We start from the raw sequence: 18916 nt of genomic DNA on the forward strand, positions 1-18916 counted from the left end.
TCGTGGCGGCGGCGATTCCTCCCGAAAGCCTCCTCCTTATTTTTTCTAGAACGAAACCCTCCTTATAGCAAAATATGGGGGCTAGAGGGGCAACAGGGGGCCCACAAGCCACCTAGGCGCGACCAGGGGGGTAGGCCGCGCCTGGCAGGCTTGTGGCCTCCTGGTGGCTCCCCTCTGGTACTTCTTCCGTCCAGTATTTTTTATAATTTTCAAAACAATTCCTTGTTGATTTTCACGGCTTTTAGAGTTGCGCATAATAGGTATCTCAAACTTGCTCCTTTTTCAGGCCAGAATTCCAGGTGCCGGCATTCTCCCTCTTCATGTAAACCTTGTAAAATAAGAGAGAAAAGGCATAAGTAATGTACCGCGAAGTGTAATAACAGCCCATAAAGCGATAAATATCAACATAAAAGCATGATGCAAAATGGACGTATCAGATAGCACCTCGTCCGCCTCATCCGAGGCCTAGGGAAGGGTAGTGCGGGACGCATTCTCGCTCTTCGCCAGCTCGGCTCGCGGCGAATTCCCCTCTAAGTCCTAGTCCATCGGAAGGTCTCGGACAGGGCTGCGACAAGAACATCTCGTTTATCATTACTAGCAAAGACCCGATGTGATTCTGCTAAATAAAGGATGGGACTCCATACCTTTGGGTTGGGGGCTTGACCCTAGAGGTTCGTCGAGGAACCGTCTCAAAGGCTCCGACCTCCTCATCGGAATCTGTGCCATTGCCGAGTAGGGTGACCTTGATCTTGCAAGGTCTCTTCGGGGCTTGAGGAGGTATCCCCTCCTCGCCCCCTCTGGTGCCTCCCTCTTCCTCGTTTGGAAAGAATCTTTCTCCTCCTCATCTTCTCGATCCTCCCCCTCGTGGGTGGAGGAGACATGGGTGTCCTCGGATTTGGTATCCAGAGGACCCCTCGAACAGAGACCCCTGCGGGTCTCCTTCTTCTTCTTCTTCTTCTCCGGCTCCGTGTACGGTGCTGCTACTAGTATCGTGGTTAGCAATGCTGACCGGGGTTCCTCGGCCAAGGGAGCTGGCCCATCTATATTTTTGGCTTTGGCCAGCCAATCCTGTAGGGACTGTAGGAGAAATGGTAAGACCCTCGATAAAAAATGGAGCTTTTAGTAGGTATAAGAGCTTGGACATACCTCCAAAGGGGGGTCTTGGCATCCAAGCTAGTGTCTTCCTCCTCAGCCGGCCACTCATGCTGAGGCTTGAGCAACATCTGCCACATGTTCTCATGGGTGGTGCGGTAGAACTCCTGCACCACCCGGGGGTTGCTGGGCTTGTAGGACCACATCGGGTTATCCCGATGCTCGCATGGAAGGATACGGCAATGGAGCATGACCCCGATCATGTCGGCCAACTCGATGTTTGTCGCCACCATCTGCTTGACGCGCTTCTGCAGCAGCTTCATGTCCGGAGACGAGCCCCAGTCTAGGCCTATCTTAACCCACGAGGTTAGCCTCACGGGGGTCCAGATCTGAATGCGGCGGGAACTGCCCAGTTTTCTTCTCGTGGCTATGTTATGTAGAATCACTCCTTCTGCCAACCCTTGATGGTGTCAATCAAGTTGCTCTCCAACCACGCCACGCGGCAAAGCTTGCTTATCACAGCCCCACCACAGTCAGCGTGTTGACTGCTGATCGACTTTGGCTTGATGTTGAAGGTTTTAAGCCAAAGGCCGAAGTGCGGGTGAACCCACAGGAACGCCTCGCAAACAGTAATGAAGGTGGAAATGTGCATGACTGAATTCAGCGGAAGATCGTGGAAATCTAACCCATAGTAGTGTTGGGGACCGTTGCATGGGAAACAAAAATGTTCCTACGCACACGAAGACCTATCATGGTGGTGTCCATCTATGAGAGGAGATTAGATCTACTTACCCTTGTAGATCTCTAAGCGGGAAGTGTTAAGAAACACGGTTGATGTAGTGGTACAACTTCGTGATTCAAATCACCGTCGTCCCACGATCCGTTCCGATCTAGCGCCGGACGAACGACACCTCCGCGTTCAGCACACGTACAACTCGATGACGATCTCAGCCTTCTTGATCCAGAAAGAGAGACAGATAAGTAGATGAGTTCTCCGTCCACGTGACGACGCTCCGGTGGTGGTGATGATCTACTCTTGCAGGGCTCCGCCCGAGCTCCGCAGAAATCCGATCTAGAGGTAAAACTACGTGGTATAGGTTTGAGTTGCACGTGGCAAAGTTGTGTTTCAAAAGCCCTAAAACCACCAGTATATATAGGAGGAGGGGAGGGGCTAGCCATGGGGCTCAAGGAGCCCCAAGGTGCGCCGGCCGAAGGGGAGGAGGTGGACTCCCACCCCAATTCGGTTTGGGGGAAGGAGTCCACTCCTTCCTTCCCACCTCCCTCTTTCCTTTTTTTCTTTCCTTTGGTGTTCTTCAACTTGTGGCGCCATGGCCCTATTGGGCCTCACCAGCCCACTAAGGGCTGGTACGCCACTCTAGGGTCACTCGGATCACTCCCGGGTGGGTGGGCCCTTCCCGGTGAATACCCGGAACCCATTCGTCACTCGCGGTACACTGCCGGTAATGCCCAAAACTTTCCGGTGACCAAATGAAACCATCCTATATATCAATCTTTGTTTCTGGACCATTCTGGAAACCCTCGTGACGTCCGTGATCTCATCTGGGACTCCGAATAACCTTCGGTAACCACACATATAACTCAACTATACTAAATCATCAACGAACCTTAAGTGTGCAGACCCTGCGGGTTCGAGAACTATGTAGACATGACCCGAGACACTCCTCGGTCAGTATCCAATAGCGGGACCTGGATGCCCATATTAGATCCTACATATTCTCCGAAGATCTTATCGGTTGAACCTCAGTGCCAAGGATTTGTATAATCCCGTATGTCATTCCCTTTGTCCTTTGGTATGTTACTTGCCCGAGATTCGATCGTCGGTATCCGCATACCTATTTCAATCTCGTTACCGACAAGTCTATTTACTCATTCCGTAATACAAGATCCCGTGACTTACGCTTAGTCACATTGCTTCCAAGGCTTGTTTGTGATGTTGTATTACCGAGTGGGCCCCGAGATTCCTCTCCGTTACACGGAGTGACAAATCCCAGTCTTGATCCATACTAACTCAACGGACACCTTCGGAGATACATGTAGAGCACCTTTATAGTCACCTAGTTACGTTGCGACGTTTGATACACACAAGGTATTCCTCCGGTGCCAGTGAGTTATATGATCTCATGGTCATAGGAATAAATATTTGACACGCAGAAAACAATAGCAACAAAATGACACGATCACAAGCTACATTCATAGTTTGGGTCTAGTCCATCACATGATTCTCCTAATGATGTGATCTAGTTATCAAGTGACAACACTTGCATATGGTCAGAAAACCTTGACCATCCTTGATCAACTGGCTAGCCAACTAGAGGCTTGCTAGGGATATTGTTTTGTCTATGTATCCACACAGGTATCTATGTTTCCATTCAATACAATTATAGCATGGATAATAAATGATTATCTTGAAATAGGAAATATAATAATAACTATTTTATCATTGCCTCTAGGGCATATTTCCAACAGTCTCCCACTTGCACTAGAGTCAATAATCTAGTCCTCACATCGCCATGCGATTTACATTGTAATAAATCTAACACCCATACAGTTCTGGTGTTGATCATGTTTTTCCCGTGGAAGAGGTTTAGTCAGCGGATCGTCTACATTCAAATCCGTATGCACTTTCCAAATATTTACATCCTCTCCTTCGACGTAGTCGCGGATGAGGTTGAAGCATCGTTTGATGTGCCTAGTCTCCTTGTGAAACCTTGATTCCTTTGCTAAAGCAATGGCACCAGTGTTGTCACAGAGCAGAGTTACTGGATTTAGTGCGCTCGACACAACTCCAAGATCCGTCATGAACTGCTTCATCGAGACACCCTCCTTAGCTTCCTCCGAGGCAGCCATGTACTCCGCTTCACATGTAGAATCTGCTACGACGCTTTGCTTGGAACTGCACCAGCTTACCGCACCCCCATTAAGAATAAATACGTATCCGGTTTGAGACTTAGAGTCATACGGATCAGTGTCAAAGCTTGCATCGACGTAACCCTTTATGACGAGCTCTTCGTCACCTTCATAAACGAGAAACATTTCCTTAGTCCTTTTTAGGTACTTCAGAATATTCTTGACCGCCATTTAGTGATCCACTCCTAGATTACTTTAAAACCTGCCTGCCATACTTATGGCCAAGCTGACGTCCGGTCTAGTGCACATCATTGCATACATGACAGAACCTATGGCTGAAGCATAGGGGATGGAACTCATTTCTTCTCTATCTTCTGCAGTTGCCGGGCACTGAGTCTTACCCAATTTTATACCTTGTAACACTGGCAAGAACCCCTTCTTGGACTGTTCCATTTTGAACTTCTTCAAAACTTTATCAAGGTATGTGCTTTGTGAAAGTCCTATCAGGCGTCTCAATCTATCCCTATAGATCTTAATGCCTAGAATGTAAGCAGCTTCTCCTAGGTCCTTCATAGAGAAACCTTTATTCAAGTAATCCTTTACGCTCTCCAAAAACTCCACGTTGTTTCCAATCAACAATATGTCATCCACATATAATATTAGAAATGCCAGAGAGCTCCCACTCACTTTCTTGTAAATACAAGATTCTCCAACCACTTGTATAAACCCAAATGCTTTGATCACCTCATCAAAGCGCTTATTCCAACTCCGAGATGCTTGCACCAGTCCATAAATAGATCGCTGGAGCTTGCATACTTTGTTAGCATTCTTTGGATCGACAAAACCTTCGGGTTGCATCATATACAACTCTTCCTTAATAAAACCGTTAAGGAACACCGTTTTGACATCCATCTGCCAGATTTCATAATCGAAAAATACAACTATTGCTAACATGATTCAGACGGACTTAAGCATCGCTACCGGTGAGAACGTATCATCGTAGTCAACTCCTTGAACTTGTGAAAAACCCTTTGCCACAAGTCGAGCTTTATAAACGGTCACATTATCGTCCGCATCCGTCTTCTTCTTAAAGATCCATTTGTTCTGAATAGCCTTGCGACCTTCAGGTAATACTTCCAAAGTCAACACTTTGTTTTCGTACATAGATCCTATCTCGGACTTCATGACCTCCAGCTATTTGTTGGAATCCGGGCCCACCATTGCTTCTTCATAATTCGCAGGTTCATTGTTGTCCAACAACATGGTTGATAAGACAGGATTACCATACCACTCAGGAGCAGTACATGATCTTGTCGACCTGCGAGGTCCGATAGGAACTTGATCCGAAGTTTCATGATCATCATCATTAACTTCCTCCTCAACCGGCGTCGCTTCGACGGAGGTTTCCCCCTGCCCTGCGCCACTATCTAGAGGGATTAGAGGTTCGACAACCTCATCAAGTTCTATCTTCCTCCCACTCAATTATTTCGAGAGAAACTCCTTCTCAAGAAAAGATCCATTCTTAGCAACAAACACTTTGCCCTCGGATTTGAGATAGAAGGTGTACCCAACTGTCTCCTTTGGGTAACCTATGCAGTTGCACCTTTCCGCTTTGGGTTCCAGCTTTTCAGGCTGAATCTTTTTGACATAAGCATCACATCCCAAAATTTTAAGAAACGACAACTTTGGTCTTTTGCCATACCACAACTCGTATGGTGTCGTCTCAACAGATTTTGGTGGTGCCCTATTTAAAGTGAATGCAGCTGTCTCTAATGCATAACCCCAAAACGATAACGACAAATCGGTAAGAGAGATCATAGATCGCACCATTTCTAACAAAGTACGATTACGACGTTTGGACACACCATTACGCTGTGGTGTTCCAGGCGGTGTCAACTCTGAAACAATTCCACATTGTCTTATGTGAGCACCAAACTCGAAACTCAAATACTCACCTCCACGATCAGAACGTATGAACTTGATCTTTTTGTTATGATGATTTTCAACTTAACTCTGAAATTGCTTGAACTTCCCAAACGTTTCAGACTTGTGCTTCATCAAGTAGATATATCCATACCACTCAAATCGTCAGTGAAGGTGAGAAAATAACGATATCCGCCGTGCGCCTCCACACTCATTGGACCGCCCACATCGGTATGTATGATCTCCAACAAGTCACTTGCACGCTCCATTGTTCCGGAGAATGGAGTCTTAGTCATCTTGCCCATGAGGCATGGTTCGCACATGTCAAGTGATTCAAAATCAAGTGACTCCAAAAGCCCATCGAAATGGAGTTTCTTCATGCGCTTTACACCAATATGACCTAAGCGGCAGTGCCACAAAAACATGGCGCTATCATTTTTAACTCTACATATTTTGGTCTCAATGTTATGTATATGTGTATCATCGCTATCAAGATTCAATATGAACAATCCTCTCACATTGGGTGCGTGACCATAAAAGATATTACTCATAGAAATAGAGCAACCATTATTCTCTGACTTAAACGAGTAACCGTCTCGCAATAACCAAGATCCATATATAATGTTCATGCTTAATGCAGGAACTAAATAACAATTATTTAAGCTCATAACTAATCCTGATGGTAACTGAAGTGAGACTGTGCCGACGGCGATCACATCAACCTTGGAACCATTTCCCACGCGCATCGTCACTTCATCCTTCGCCAACCTTCGTTTATTCCACAGTTCCTGCTTCGAGTTGCAAATATGAGCAACAGAACCAGTATCAAATACACAGGCACTACTACGAGAGTTGGTTAAGTACACATCAATAACATGTATATCAAATATACCTGATTTTTCCTTGGCCGCCTTCTTATCAGCCAAATACTTGCGGCAGTTGGGCTTCCGGTGACCCATTCCCTTGCAATAATAGCACTCTGTTTCAGGCTTAGGTGCAGCCTTGGGTTTCTTTGAAGGATTGGCAAGAGGCTTGCCACTCTTGTTGGAGTTACCCTTCTTTCCTTTGCCGTTTCTCTTGAAACCAGTGGTCTTATTAACCATCAACACTTGATGCTCTTTCTGGAGTTCTGACTCTGCGACTTTCAGCATCGCGAATAACTCGCCGGGTGACTTGTTTATGCCTTGCATGTTATAGTACAACACAAAGCTCTTATAGCTAGGTGGGAGTGATTGAAGAATTTTGTCAGTGATAGCCTCCTGCGAGAGTTCAATCCCCGGCTCAGCTAGACGGTTTGAGTACCCACACATTTTGAGCACATGTTCACTGACAGACAAATTCTCATCCATCTTGCATGCATAGAATTTATCGGAGGTCTCATACCTCTCGATCCGGGCGTTCTTCTGAAAGATAAACTTCAACTCCTGAAACATATCATATGCTCCATGACGCTCAAAGCGACGTTGAAGTCCTGGTTCCAAGCCATACAAGACTGCACATTGAGCTACTGAGTAGTCCTCCTTACGTGTTAACCAGGCGTTCAAAACATCTTGGCTAGACGTAGCGGATGGTTCATCTCCTAGCGCAGCATTAAGGACATAATCCTTCTTCCCAGCTTGCAGGAGCCGCTTTAGATTACGAGCCCAGTCTACAAAGTTGCTTCCATCATCTTTCAACCTAGCTTTCTCTAGGAACATATTAAAATTCAGGGTTGCTACTGCGTGAGCCATTGATCTACAACACAAATATTGCAAAGTGGACTTAGACTATGTTTCAGATAATTAGAGTTTAACTAATAAAATTACTGTAATCTCCCACTCAAAAAGTACATATCTCTAGTCATTTGAGTGGTACATGATGCAAATTCAATAACTCAAGTCCGATCATCACGTGAGTTGAGAATAGTTTCAGTGGTAAGCATCTCTATGCTAATCATATCAACTATACGATTCATGTTCGACCTTTCAGTCTCTTGTGTTCCCAGGCCATGACTACACATGCTAGGCTCGTCAAGTTTAACCCGAGTGTTTCGCGTGTGCAACTATTTTGCACCCCTTGTATGTGAACGTTGAGTCTATCACACCCGATCATCACGTGGTGTCTCGAAACGACTAAGTGTCACAATGGTGCACACTCGGGGAGAACACAATTTCCTCTTGAAATTTTAGTGAGAGATCACCTTATAATGCTACCGTCATTCTAAGCAAAATAAGGTGCATAAAAGGATTAACATCACATGCAATTCATAAATGACATGATATGGCCATCATCTTGTGCTTCTTGATCTCCATCTCTAAAGCACCGGCACGATCTTCTTGTCACCGGCTCCACACCATGATCTCCATCATCATGCCGCCATCGTGGTTGTCGTGCTATCTATGCTATTACTACTAAAGCTACGACCTAGCAATATAGTAAACGCATCTGCAAACACAAGCGTTAGTTCAAAGACAACCCTATGGCTCCTGCCGGTTGCCGTAGCATCAACGTGCAAGTCGATATTTAACTATTACAACATGATCATCTCATACATCGAATATATCACATCACGTCATTGGCCATATCATTGATGGGGAACGTCGCATGGGAAACAAAAAATTTCCTACGCGCACGAAGACCTATCATGGTGATGTCCATCTACGAGAGGGGATTTCCGATCTACGTACCCTTGTAGATCGCACAGCAGAAGCGTTAGTGAACGCGGTTGATGTAGTGGAACGTCCTCACGTCCCTCGATCCGCCCCGCGAACCGTCCCACGAACCGTCCCGCGATCCGTCCCACGATCTAGTGCCGAACGGACGGCACCTCCGCGTTCAGCACACGTACAGCTCGACGATGATCTTGGCCTTCTTGATCCAGCAAGAGAGACGGAGAGGTAGATGAGTTCTCCGGCAGCATGACGGCGCTCCGGAGGTTGGTGGTGATCTAATCTCGGCAGGGCTCCGCTCGAGCTCCGCAGAAACGCGATCTAGAGGTAAAACCGTGGAGGTATGTGGTCGGGCTGCCCTTGAAAAGTTGTATCAAATCAGCCCTAATTGCTCCATATATATAGAAGGAGGGAGGGGAGGCTTTCCTTGAGGCTCAAGGAGCCCCAAGGGCTGCGCACCAAGGGGAGGAGGAGTCCTCCTCCAATCCTAGTCCAACTAGGATTGGAAAGTGGAGTCCTTCTCTCCTTTCCGACCTCTTTTTTTTTTCTTTTCTCTTTGATTTTCTATCCTTGGTGCATAGAGCCTTCTTGGGCTGTCCCACCAGCCCACCAAGGGCTGGTGCGCCACCCCCAAGGCCTATGGGCTTCCCCGGGGTGGGTTTCCCCCCCGGTGAACACCCGGAACCCATTCGTCATTCCCGGTACATTCCCGGTAACTCCGAAAACCTTCCGGTAATCAAATGAGGTCATCCTATATATCAATCTTCGTTTCCAGACCATTCCGGAAACCCTCGTGACGTTCGTGATCTCATCCGGGACTCCGAACAACATTCGGTAACCAACCATATAACTCAAATACGCATAAAACAACGTCGAACCTTAAGTGTGCAGACCCTGCGGGTTCGAGAACTATGTAGACATGACCCGAGTGACTCCTCGGTCAATATCCAATAGAGGGACCTGGATGCCCATATTGGATCCCACATATTCTACGAAGATCTTACCGTTTGAACCTCAGTGCCAAGGATTCATATAATCCCGTATGTCATTCCCTTTGTCCTTCGGTATGTTACTTGCCCGAGATTCGATCGTCAGTATCCGCATACCTATTTCAATCTCGTTTACCGGCAAGTCTCTTTACTCGTTCCGTAATACAAGACCCCGCAACTTACACTAAGTCACAATGCTTGCAAGGCTTGTGTGTGATGTTGTATTACCGAGTGGGCCCCAAGATACCTCTCCGTCACACGGAGTGACAAATCCCAGTCTCGATCCATACTAACTCAACGAACACCTTCGGAGATACTTGTAGAGCATCTTTATAGTCACCCAGTTACGTTGCGACGTTTGATACACACAAAGCATTCCTCCGGTGTCAGTGAGTTATATGATCTCATGGTGATAGGAACAAATACTTGACACGCAGAAAACAGTAGCAACAAAATGACACGATCAACATGCTATGTCTATTAGTTTGGGTCTAGTCCATCACATGATTCTCCTAATGATGTGATCCCGTTATCAAGTGACAACACTTGCCTATGGTCAGGAAACCTTGACCATCTTTGATCAACGAGCTAGGCAACTAGAGGCTTACTCGGGACAGTGTTTTGTCTATGTATCCACACATGCACTGTGTTTCCAATCAATACAATTATAGCATGGATAATAAACGATTATCATGAACTAAGAAATATAATAATAACTAATTTATTATTGCCTCTAGGGCATATTTCCAACAATCATATCACAAGCATACCCTACAAAAACAAGTTAGACGTCCTCTAATTTGTTGTTGCATGTTTTACGTGGCTGCTATGGGTATCCATTATGATCGCATCTTACTTACGCAAAAACCACAACGGAGATGTGCAAATTGCTATTTAAACTCTATCCAAGGTCCGCCTCGGTCAAAACCAATTCAACTAAAGTTGAAGAAACCGACACCCGTCGGTCATCTTTATGCAACGAGTTGCATGTCAGTCGATGAAACCAGTCTCTCGTAAGCGTACGAGTAATGTCGGTCCGGGCCGCTTCAATCCAACAATAGCACCGAATCGAGAAAATACTAAGGAGGGCAGAAAATCAAACATCAAAATCCACAAAACCTTTTGTGTTCTACTCAAGATAACATCTACGCATGAACCTAGCTCGTGATGCCACTGTTGGGGAATGTTGCATGGGAAACAAAAAATTTCCTACGCACACGAAGACCTAACATGGTGATGTCCATCTACGAGAGGAGATTAGATCTATGTACCCTTGTAGATCGCTAAGCGGGAAGCGTTAAGAAACGCGGTTGATGTAGTGGTACAACTTCGTGATTCAAACCACCGTCGTCCCACGATCCGTTCCGATATAGCGCCGAACGGACAGCACCTCCGCGTTCAGCACACGTACACCTCGATGATGATCTCGGCCTTCTTGATCTAGCAAGAGAGACGGAGAAGTAGATGAGTTCTCCGACAGCATGACGGCGCTCCGGTGGTGGTGATGATCTACTCCTGCAGGGCTCCGCCCGAGGTCCGCAGAAATCCGATCTAGAGGTAGAACTACGTGGTATAGGTTTGAATTGCACGTGGCAAAGTTGTGTCTCGAAAGCCCTAAAACCACCAGTATATATAGGAGGAGGGGAGGTGCTAGCCTTGGGGCTAAAGGTGCGTGTAGCCGAAGGGGAGGAGGTGGACTCCCACCCCAATTCGGTTTGGGGGAAGGAGCCCACTCCTTCCTTCCCACCTCCCTCTTTCCTTTTTTCTTTCCTTTGATGTGTTTCCACTTGTGGTGCCATGGCACTATTTGGCTGGCCTCACTAGCCCACTAAGGGCTGGTGCGCCACCCTAGGGTCACTGGGCTCACTCCCGGGTGGGTGGGCCCCTCCCGGTGAATACCCGAAACCCATTCGTCACTCCGGGTACACTGCCGGTAATGCCCGAAACTTTCCGGTGACCAAATGAAACCATCCTATATATCAATCTTCGTTTCCGGACCATTCCGGAAACCATCGTGACGTCCTTGATCTCATCCCGGAATCCGAACAACCTTCGGTAACCACACATATAACTCAACTATACTAAAACATCATCGAACCTTAAGTGTGCAGACCGTGCGGGTTCGAGAACTAGGTAGACATGACCCGAGACACTCCTCGGTCAATATCCAATAGCGGTACCTGGATGCCCATATTGGATCCTACATATTCTCCGAAGATCTTATCGGTTGAACCTCAGTGCCAAGGATTCATATAATCCTGTATGTCATTCCCTTTGTCCTTCGGTATGTTACTTGCCCGAGATTCGATCGTCGGTATCCGCATACCTATTTCAATCTTGTTACCGGCAAGTCTCTTTACTCGTTCCGTAATACAAGATCTCGTGACACTACAAGGATACCCTCTATAAAGCAACATAAATTCTACAATGTTTTGACTATATGTTGCAAAATTTACAATAGATACGGATATAAGCGTTGAAACAGATGTGTCCAGATTTGCACCTCATGAACCTATGATAAAAATAAAAAAACAGAGAAAAGGAGGAGGGAGACATGCGAGAAACAAAGCCAACGACTCCCCTCATCTCTCCCAAACCGCCGCCACCCACCGTCTCATCTCCCTCCTCCGACCCACCTCGCCGCCGGCTCTTCCCCTCGCCTCCTCTCACTTCGCAACTCTGGAGGCTATCGAATCCACCGCATCCCCCAGCCTCTCTCTCCACGCGACTCATTAATATGACAACTGCGACGACTGAATCAGGCGACGTCCGGCAGATCCCAATACCACGAAGCACAACCTGAGGTTCCTCGCACCGCGGTGCCCTACCATCTGGCTAGATCTAATGGCCTTGTCGTTCGGTGAGTCCATCCCCTCCCCTGACTTCCGTCCTCCCCCCTAACCTCCGCTCTTCTCTTTGTTGGACATGCAGGGAGGAACGACCAGTGGACAGTCTTCTCCGTTGGACATGCAGGGAGGAACGACAAGTGGATAACGCTGTTGCTGCTCGGGACGAAGCAGCCATGTATGTTTCTCCGCCTCCTACCCTTCAGGTGAGTTGGTCCACTCCTCCGGCTTTAGGTGAATACATAAGAAAGATTAGGTTTCGGTGAAAAATAGAAACATGTAGATGTTTTTCACTATATGCTCTTATAACTTGCTGGTGCAATCAGTAAGATTCACTCCCCGTCGCCTTACAACTCGCTGATACTAGTTCTTGGCATGGTCCTTAATGACAAGATGGGTTTGTGCCTGTCTATGCTCTCCTAATGATTTACTTAGGGCTCTTTAATTTCTAGTCTTGGATGACTAGATATAATGACTAGGTTGAAGTAAGGTGGACACTTTTGTTAGGATTAATCTTGACATGTGTTGTACACATGCAAGTGTGCATGTCACGTTAGTATTAGGTTGTCAGGATTTGTTAAGTGGCCGAGTGATTTGGCCAAGTTAGTTGGACCGTTAGAGGAGCAACATGTGCACTGTGAGGATGTGCATGGATAGGTCCAAGAGAGGTAGTCAGTATGCATGTAGCTTGGTTTGATAGATGCACAACCGTGGAGTGATTTCAGGAGTTGTTAGCTGGACGTGGAATTAGTTGGGTTAGTGGCCGTGCATGGTGGCCGGCTTAGTGGCTGCGTCTAAGTCTACCTTATATAGACTATTTAAGCCACGACAAATAAATAAGGCTGACAAGGATTAGGTAAACATGTAGCCACGGTGTGCCATCAGGGAAGTGCTTTGGCAAAGCCATTGTGATCCTCCTTCCTTGGGCGTGTGTGTGCGTGTGAGTGTGTGTGTGTGTGTGTGTGTTCATAAGTGTTCTTGTGTGTTTGAGAGAAACAACCAGAGAGATAAGAGAGTAACCACAAGAGAGAGTTGTGTGACGCAATGAGTGAGCTAGAGGTAGAAGAAGAAGCGACACCACGAGGAGACGACGCCAACAACTGTAGGCCCAGTTCCCATGGTGAATACTTTTGATGGCGTGGCGATGAATGACGATGAAGGAAAAAACACAGTGCAAAGCTGACATGATCCTGACAAATTTCCTTTATGACAAGATTCACAGATGCATCGCAATGCAAATCTAGCCTCCTGATAGCTAGCTGGTTCCCGATTGATCGAAGTTCGCTACGTACATCAAGTATGTAGACCTACTAGAACACAATCTCATGCACGCATGAAAGAAGCTGATCCATCTTTATTTTGATCAAACCAGTACTACTATTATTAATGCATGGGAAAACTTTGCTTATTGCCACATGAGCATATGCTACTGGTGTTAGCTTTATTGTTTTGATGATTTGTTTACAATGGGATATATGAGTATATATATACTAGCTAAAGCAAAATAGTGCTAGTCCTACTCGGTGACTACTTTGAAACCTACACGCACACCTACACATGTATTGAACTGGACAAGACACATGCATTTCATGTTTAACTCTAACAGACACCAAGATATCCCACAACAAAAGGAGAAGCAAAGAGCATGAAAAATAACCTTCTTGAGCATGGTGATCACGGCAATGGAAAAACAAATATACCGCTACCACACATTCATGTTTAACTTTGCCGATTAGACCTTAGTTGAATGTAAGCATGTGTTATTACGCACTCTCTGTCGTTTTTGTATGTTCATATCTCACACTTCCTTTCTATGCAAAGTTGTTTCATGAATTTACAACCCCTAAAACTTCATTCTTCTTTTATATTCCAAGTTGCAAAGATTGCATAGATTTATCTGAACTAATATAATCCATGTACATGATTATTAGCTAACATACTTACATTATCTATATGATGCATTTAGTTTTCATTGTGTGGACTATATAAGAAGGTATTGAATACTCAACGCATGTCACTAATTTCCTAGCTTTTGGATTTCACTTATCCATATTTTTTTCTTAGGCCTTACCTATTTGCCAAGCATGTTTACGTTTTTCTGGTCACTTTGGATATGATTCTGCCGCCGCGTAGAGTCGTCACCGCCGATGGCGATGCCTGGATTCGATAGGCGAATGTTGGCGCTACCCTCAGCTTTGAAGTCGTAGACCCGCAGGTAACCCAACAACCTCTCATCTTTCCTCAACCTCTTCCACTTTTATTCTTCAGATTTTCTACAATTATGTTGCTGGTCTGCTAGATTTTGCTTGCTGGCTCGCTGCTCTTTCCATGTTGTGCTTCTCTAGTTGTTTGAATGCTTATGCTGCTAGCCTTCTAGGATTCTACTACTAGCTTGAATAGGCGTGCACGTGTGCTTGTGTTGCTGCTTATGCTGGTGGTGCTGCTGCTTGTGCTTCTGTTGTTGCTGCTGCTCAGAGGATGCAACTAATGTTTGTGTTAATGTGTTTGATGTGTTCTGCAAGATGGATGCAGCTTGGAGTGACAACAGTGCATGGGTGGATGACGATCAATCAAGCACTTGATAAAAGAGACACCAAATGGGGCAGCATTCTCTGTTTTGATCTCTTTCTCATTAATTTTCAAAAAATGCCGTTTCTCATATCCCTGTATGCGTATCCCCAGTTTACTCTCCATGTATCAGAGCTTTTTAGTCTTCAGCAGTGAATTGTAAGGATAAGCAAAATATGAGCACATTATAATTATGTAAGGACTCACAAAATACATATTAGGCAATCATTTTTTTAGTTTGCTGCTCTTTTTCTCATTTTTTATTAATATATATTGGGTAATAGGAAACAAGATGTTTTTGGTGTTTTCTATATCGAGACATAACTAATATTACAAAAATGATTAAGGTTCAGATTTCATATAAAATCTGATACACTAATTTAATCTGTATCATAATAAGAAAACCAAGACGTACGACACTTGCATGTTCTTAGTATAAGGAGCAAGTATAATGTACTTTTCCCCTTTGCACAGGTTACCAAGACTACATGTATTATTTTATGAGTATGCCTTAACATGATTTGAATTTGCACTTTTAAGTTCAAGTAGCTTCCATAATTTAGTGCATATGCCATTTGTTAATGTCATTTCTTTTCCTCTGCATGTGGAACTAGATCATCCCATATAAACAATACACATTACTAGATTGGTGCACATGAAATTGTAGTTTAGATTGTTTCATGAATGAATATCTAACTTATGGATTGTATGTATTCTCTGACCACAACAATGTTATAACTTCAACGATAACAAAATGTTGATAAAGATAAATTTATAGAACATACATGACCATGTTGTAAATGCCCTAGGCTCGATAGTATGACTGAGTATAGCTGGAAATAATATATATATATATTATTAAATATATGTTTTTTCTGAAACCTTCACAAAACAGATTGCCTATGCTCGGGCTATGCTGCCAGTTGCTGAAATTACAAATAAATTATGTTTAGTACATATCGCTATGGCACTTGCGAAAACTGAAGATTTGGTTCGGAGTCACAAAACCTGCAACATTCTCGGCAATGCAGAGAAAAGAAAGACCGCATGACCTTCAACCTTTGTACTTGTCTAATATCCTACCTCTATCACCACTTGCATGATGTTAATGCATTGTGTGTTAACTGTTCTTCTTGTTACTTTTTCGTAGATTCAAAAGATATATGGATGGTTATATGGGTGCGCGACATAGATATTGCAATGATGACGATGATGTTCTGGTTCATGGTTGATGATGATGATGATGGATGCTTTTAGTTTTAGTTAAGTTGTAGCGATATTGTTTGTATTGGATGATGTTCCTCGGTTAAGATTGAGTTAACTTGTAGGGTTCTTGATCGATGCTTTCAGTTGAAGTTCCGCCATCAAGAAAATATTTAGATTATGCATCGCAATTGGTTGATGTTCCTCTTGTAATACCAACTATTGTAATCCAACAATTTTATCCAATATATGATTTCTTCCTCTCGGAGTACATTCTCTTATTTTTCTTCCCTCACTTATATACATAAGTATTGTCATTATGTGGAGCATTGATTTAATTTTTGACATGACCTGAAGCGTTGCTTTTGTTGCCAAGCAACGATATTGGATTCATGTAGATCAAGCACCAACGTATAAAATCGTTGTAAAAGTCGATTGTATGTGTTGCACTCTTGCAACGGTCCCTTTTACCAATGACACTGTAAGCGTTGCATTATGTGCTAGCAACACTAGATAAGACAACGCATCCCAAAACCGTTGGTAAAGACACGAGCAACGGGTATATGGACATTTAGATACGAAAAAAAGTGTTGCTATAGGTGGGGTCATGTTGTAGAGTGACTTACACTTAGTCAAATTGCTTGCAAGGCTTGTTTGTGATGTTGTATTACCGAGTGGGCCCCGAGATACCTCTGTGTCACACAGAGTGACAAATCCCAGTCTTGATCCATACTAACTCAACGGACACCTTCGGAGATACCTGTCGCTGGATGAAGTGGGGGACGAACACTGCCCGCTCACCAAGCCTTAGTGTAGGAACCATGTTGCCCTTCTGTGGTGCTCGGTGGGCGATGTCGGTCGGGAGGTAGCCTGATCGCTCCAACTCCTGAATGTCCTCATCGGAGATGTTGGAGATCTCCCACTTGCCTTGAGAGCCCGAGCTAGCCATTGTTGCGCTTGATAAAGAGGCGACTGGAAAGGATGGGAGATGACATGGATCTTGGCGCTCGATGTTCGAAGAAAGGGGAGTCAAGTTTGGAACGCTTGTGGTGGGCTTTGGATCTTTTTCCCTTTTATGGGAGGTCATAAAACTAAGGGTTCCTGCTTACTGCGTCGATGGCTCCGCCACTTATCGAAACGACCGCACCGTTGAAAGCACGTGGGCTTGCCCGGGTCATTATTCGAATCCCTTAGATGCGGGACACGATCTCCTCTTTGATAGGACGTTCCCATGGGAAAGTGGCCTATACCCGCCCTTCAAGTTTTTCATAATTGGTTATCGTTACTTTTCGTCAGAAGGTTTGCCAGATGGTGGACTGTTCACCTCTGGGGTTTTAAGCCTTCAGATTTAATGACACTTATTTTTGAGAACGTGACATCACCAGAGCGACCAAATCGAAGCAAGCTGAACATAAAGGGAACCCGCCGCACGAGACGTGCGGCTGCCGAAGACCTTACGCATCGGCGTTGGAGGATAGTTCACGGGCTATTGAGGGAGTCCTGGATTAAGGGGTCCTCGGGCGGTCGACTTATCCTTTATGGGCCGATCATATGGGCCGGATCATGGAAGACCGGATTGTCTCACAACTTTATGATCAAGATGGAATGCTCCAAGACTGGCATGCACTCGAAGTCAAGAAGACCAGGTCGGCCCATCTGTCCCCGGCTAAGGTTGGTAATATGTAACCCTAGGAACCTTCGTGTCTATATAAACCATAGGTTCTCATGCGTATAGGCACGTTGAATAATCTAGGGTTTAGCTCATACAATCTCGAAGTATATCGACTCAGTAATCATCGTTCCACATCAATATAATCAAGCAGGACATAGGGTTTTACCTCCTCAAGAGGGCCCGAACCTGGGTAAATAATGTCGCCCCTTTTTCTCCTGCAACACATCAATGCAAGGTCCATAGTTTGGGACCCCCTACCCGAGATCTGCCGGTTTTGACACCAACAGTAGGGCCCAGGCCCCCTCATCCAACCGCCACTTCAAGGGGGTTCTCCTGTGAATTGAACGCGGCCCTCCCGGGGGTTGAGACCTCTAGGCCTTCAAGTGGTAAGAATACCTGATCTCCTTCGACTCCAACGACCACACCAAGTTCACAAGGACTCTGGACACCATCCCGTTGTTGTGCATGCCCACTGTCAACAACGTCACCGTCACTAAAATGCTCATTGACGATGGCATAGGCCTCAACGTGCTCTTTGTGGAAACCTTTGAGAAGCTCGAGGTACCCTACGAGCGCTTGATGCCGACGAAGACCTTCTCGAGCATGACCAATGGCTCCATCCCGCCTCTGGGGCAAGTTCACCTTCTTGTCACCTTACACCCGAGAGAACTAGCACGCCGAGCACATCGACTTTGATGTGGCGCACATCGTCATACCCTGATGACCCACAAGTATAGGGGATCTACCGTAGTCCTTTCGATAAGTAAGAGTGTCGAACCCAACGAGGAGCAGAAGGATCTGACAAGTGGTTTTCAGCAAGGTAATATCTGCAAGCACTGAAATTATCGGTAACAAGTAGTTGTGTGGCAAGATGATTCGTAGCAAGTAGCAAGTAACAATGGTAACAAAGGTGCAGAAAAGTGGCCCAATCCCTTTTGTAGCAAGGGACAAGCCTGGACAAACTCTTATAGGAGGTAAAACACTCCCGAGGACACATGGGAATTTCTGTCAAGCTAGTTTTCATCATGTTCATATGATTCGCGTTCGCTACTTTGATAGTTTTATATGTGGGTGGACCGACGCTTTGGTACTGCCCTTACTTTTACA

This window comes from Hordeum vulgare, chromosome 2H, assembly GCF_904849725.1.
Source record: "Hordeum vulgare subsp. vulgare chromosome 2H, MorexV3_pseudomolecules_assembly, whole genome shotgun sequence".
Taxonomy (NCBI): Eukaryota; Viridiplantae; Streptophyta; class Magnoliopsida; order Poales; family Poaceae; genus Hordeum; species Hordeum vulgare.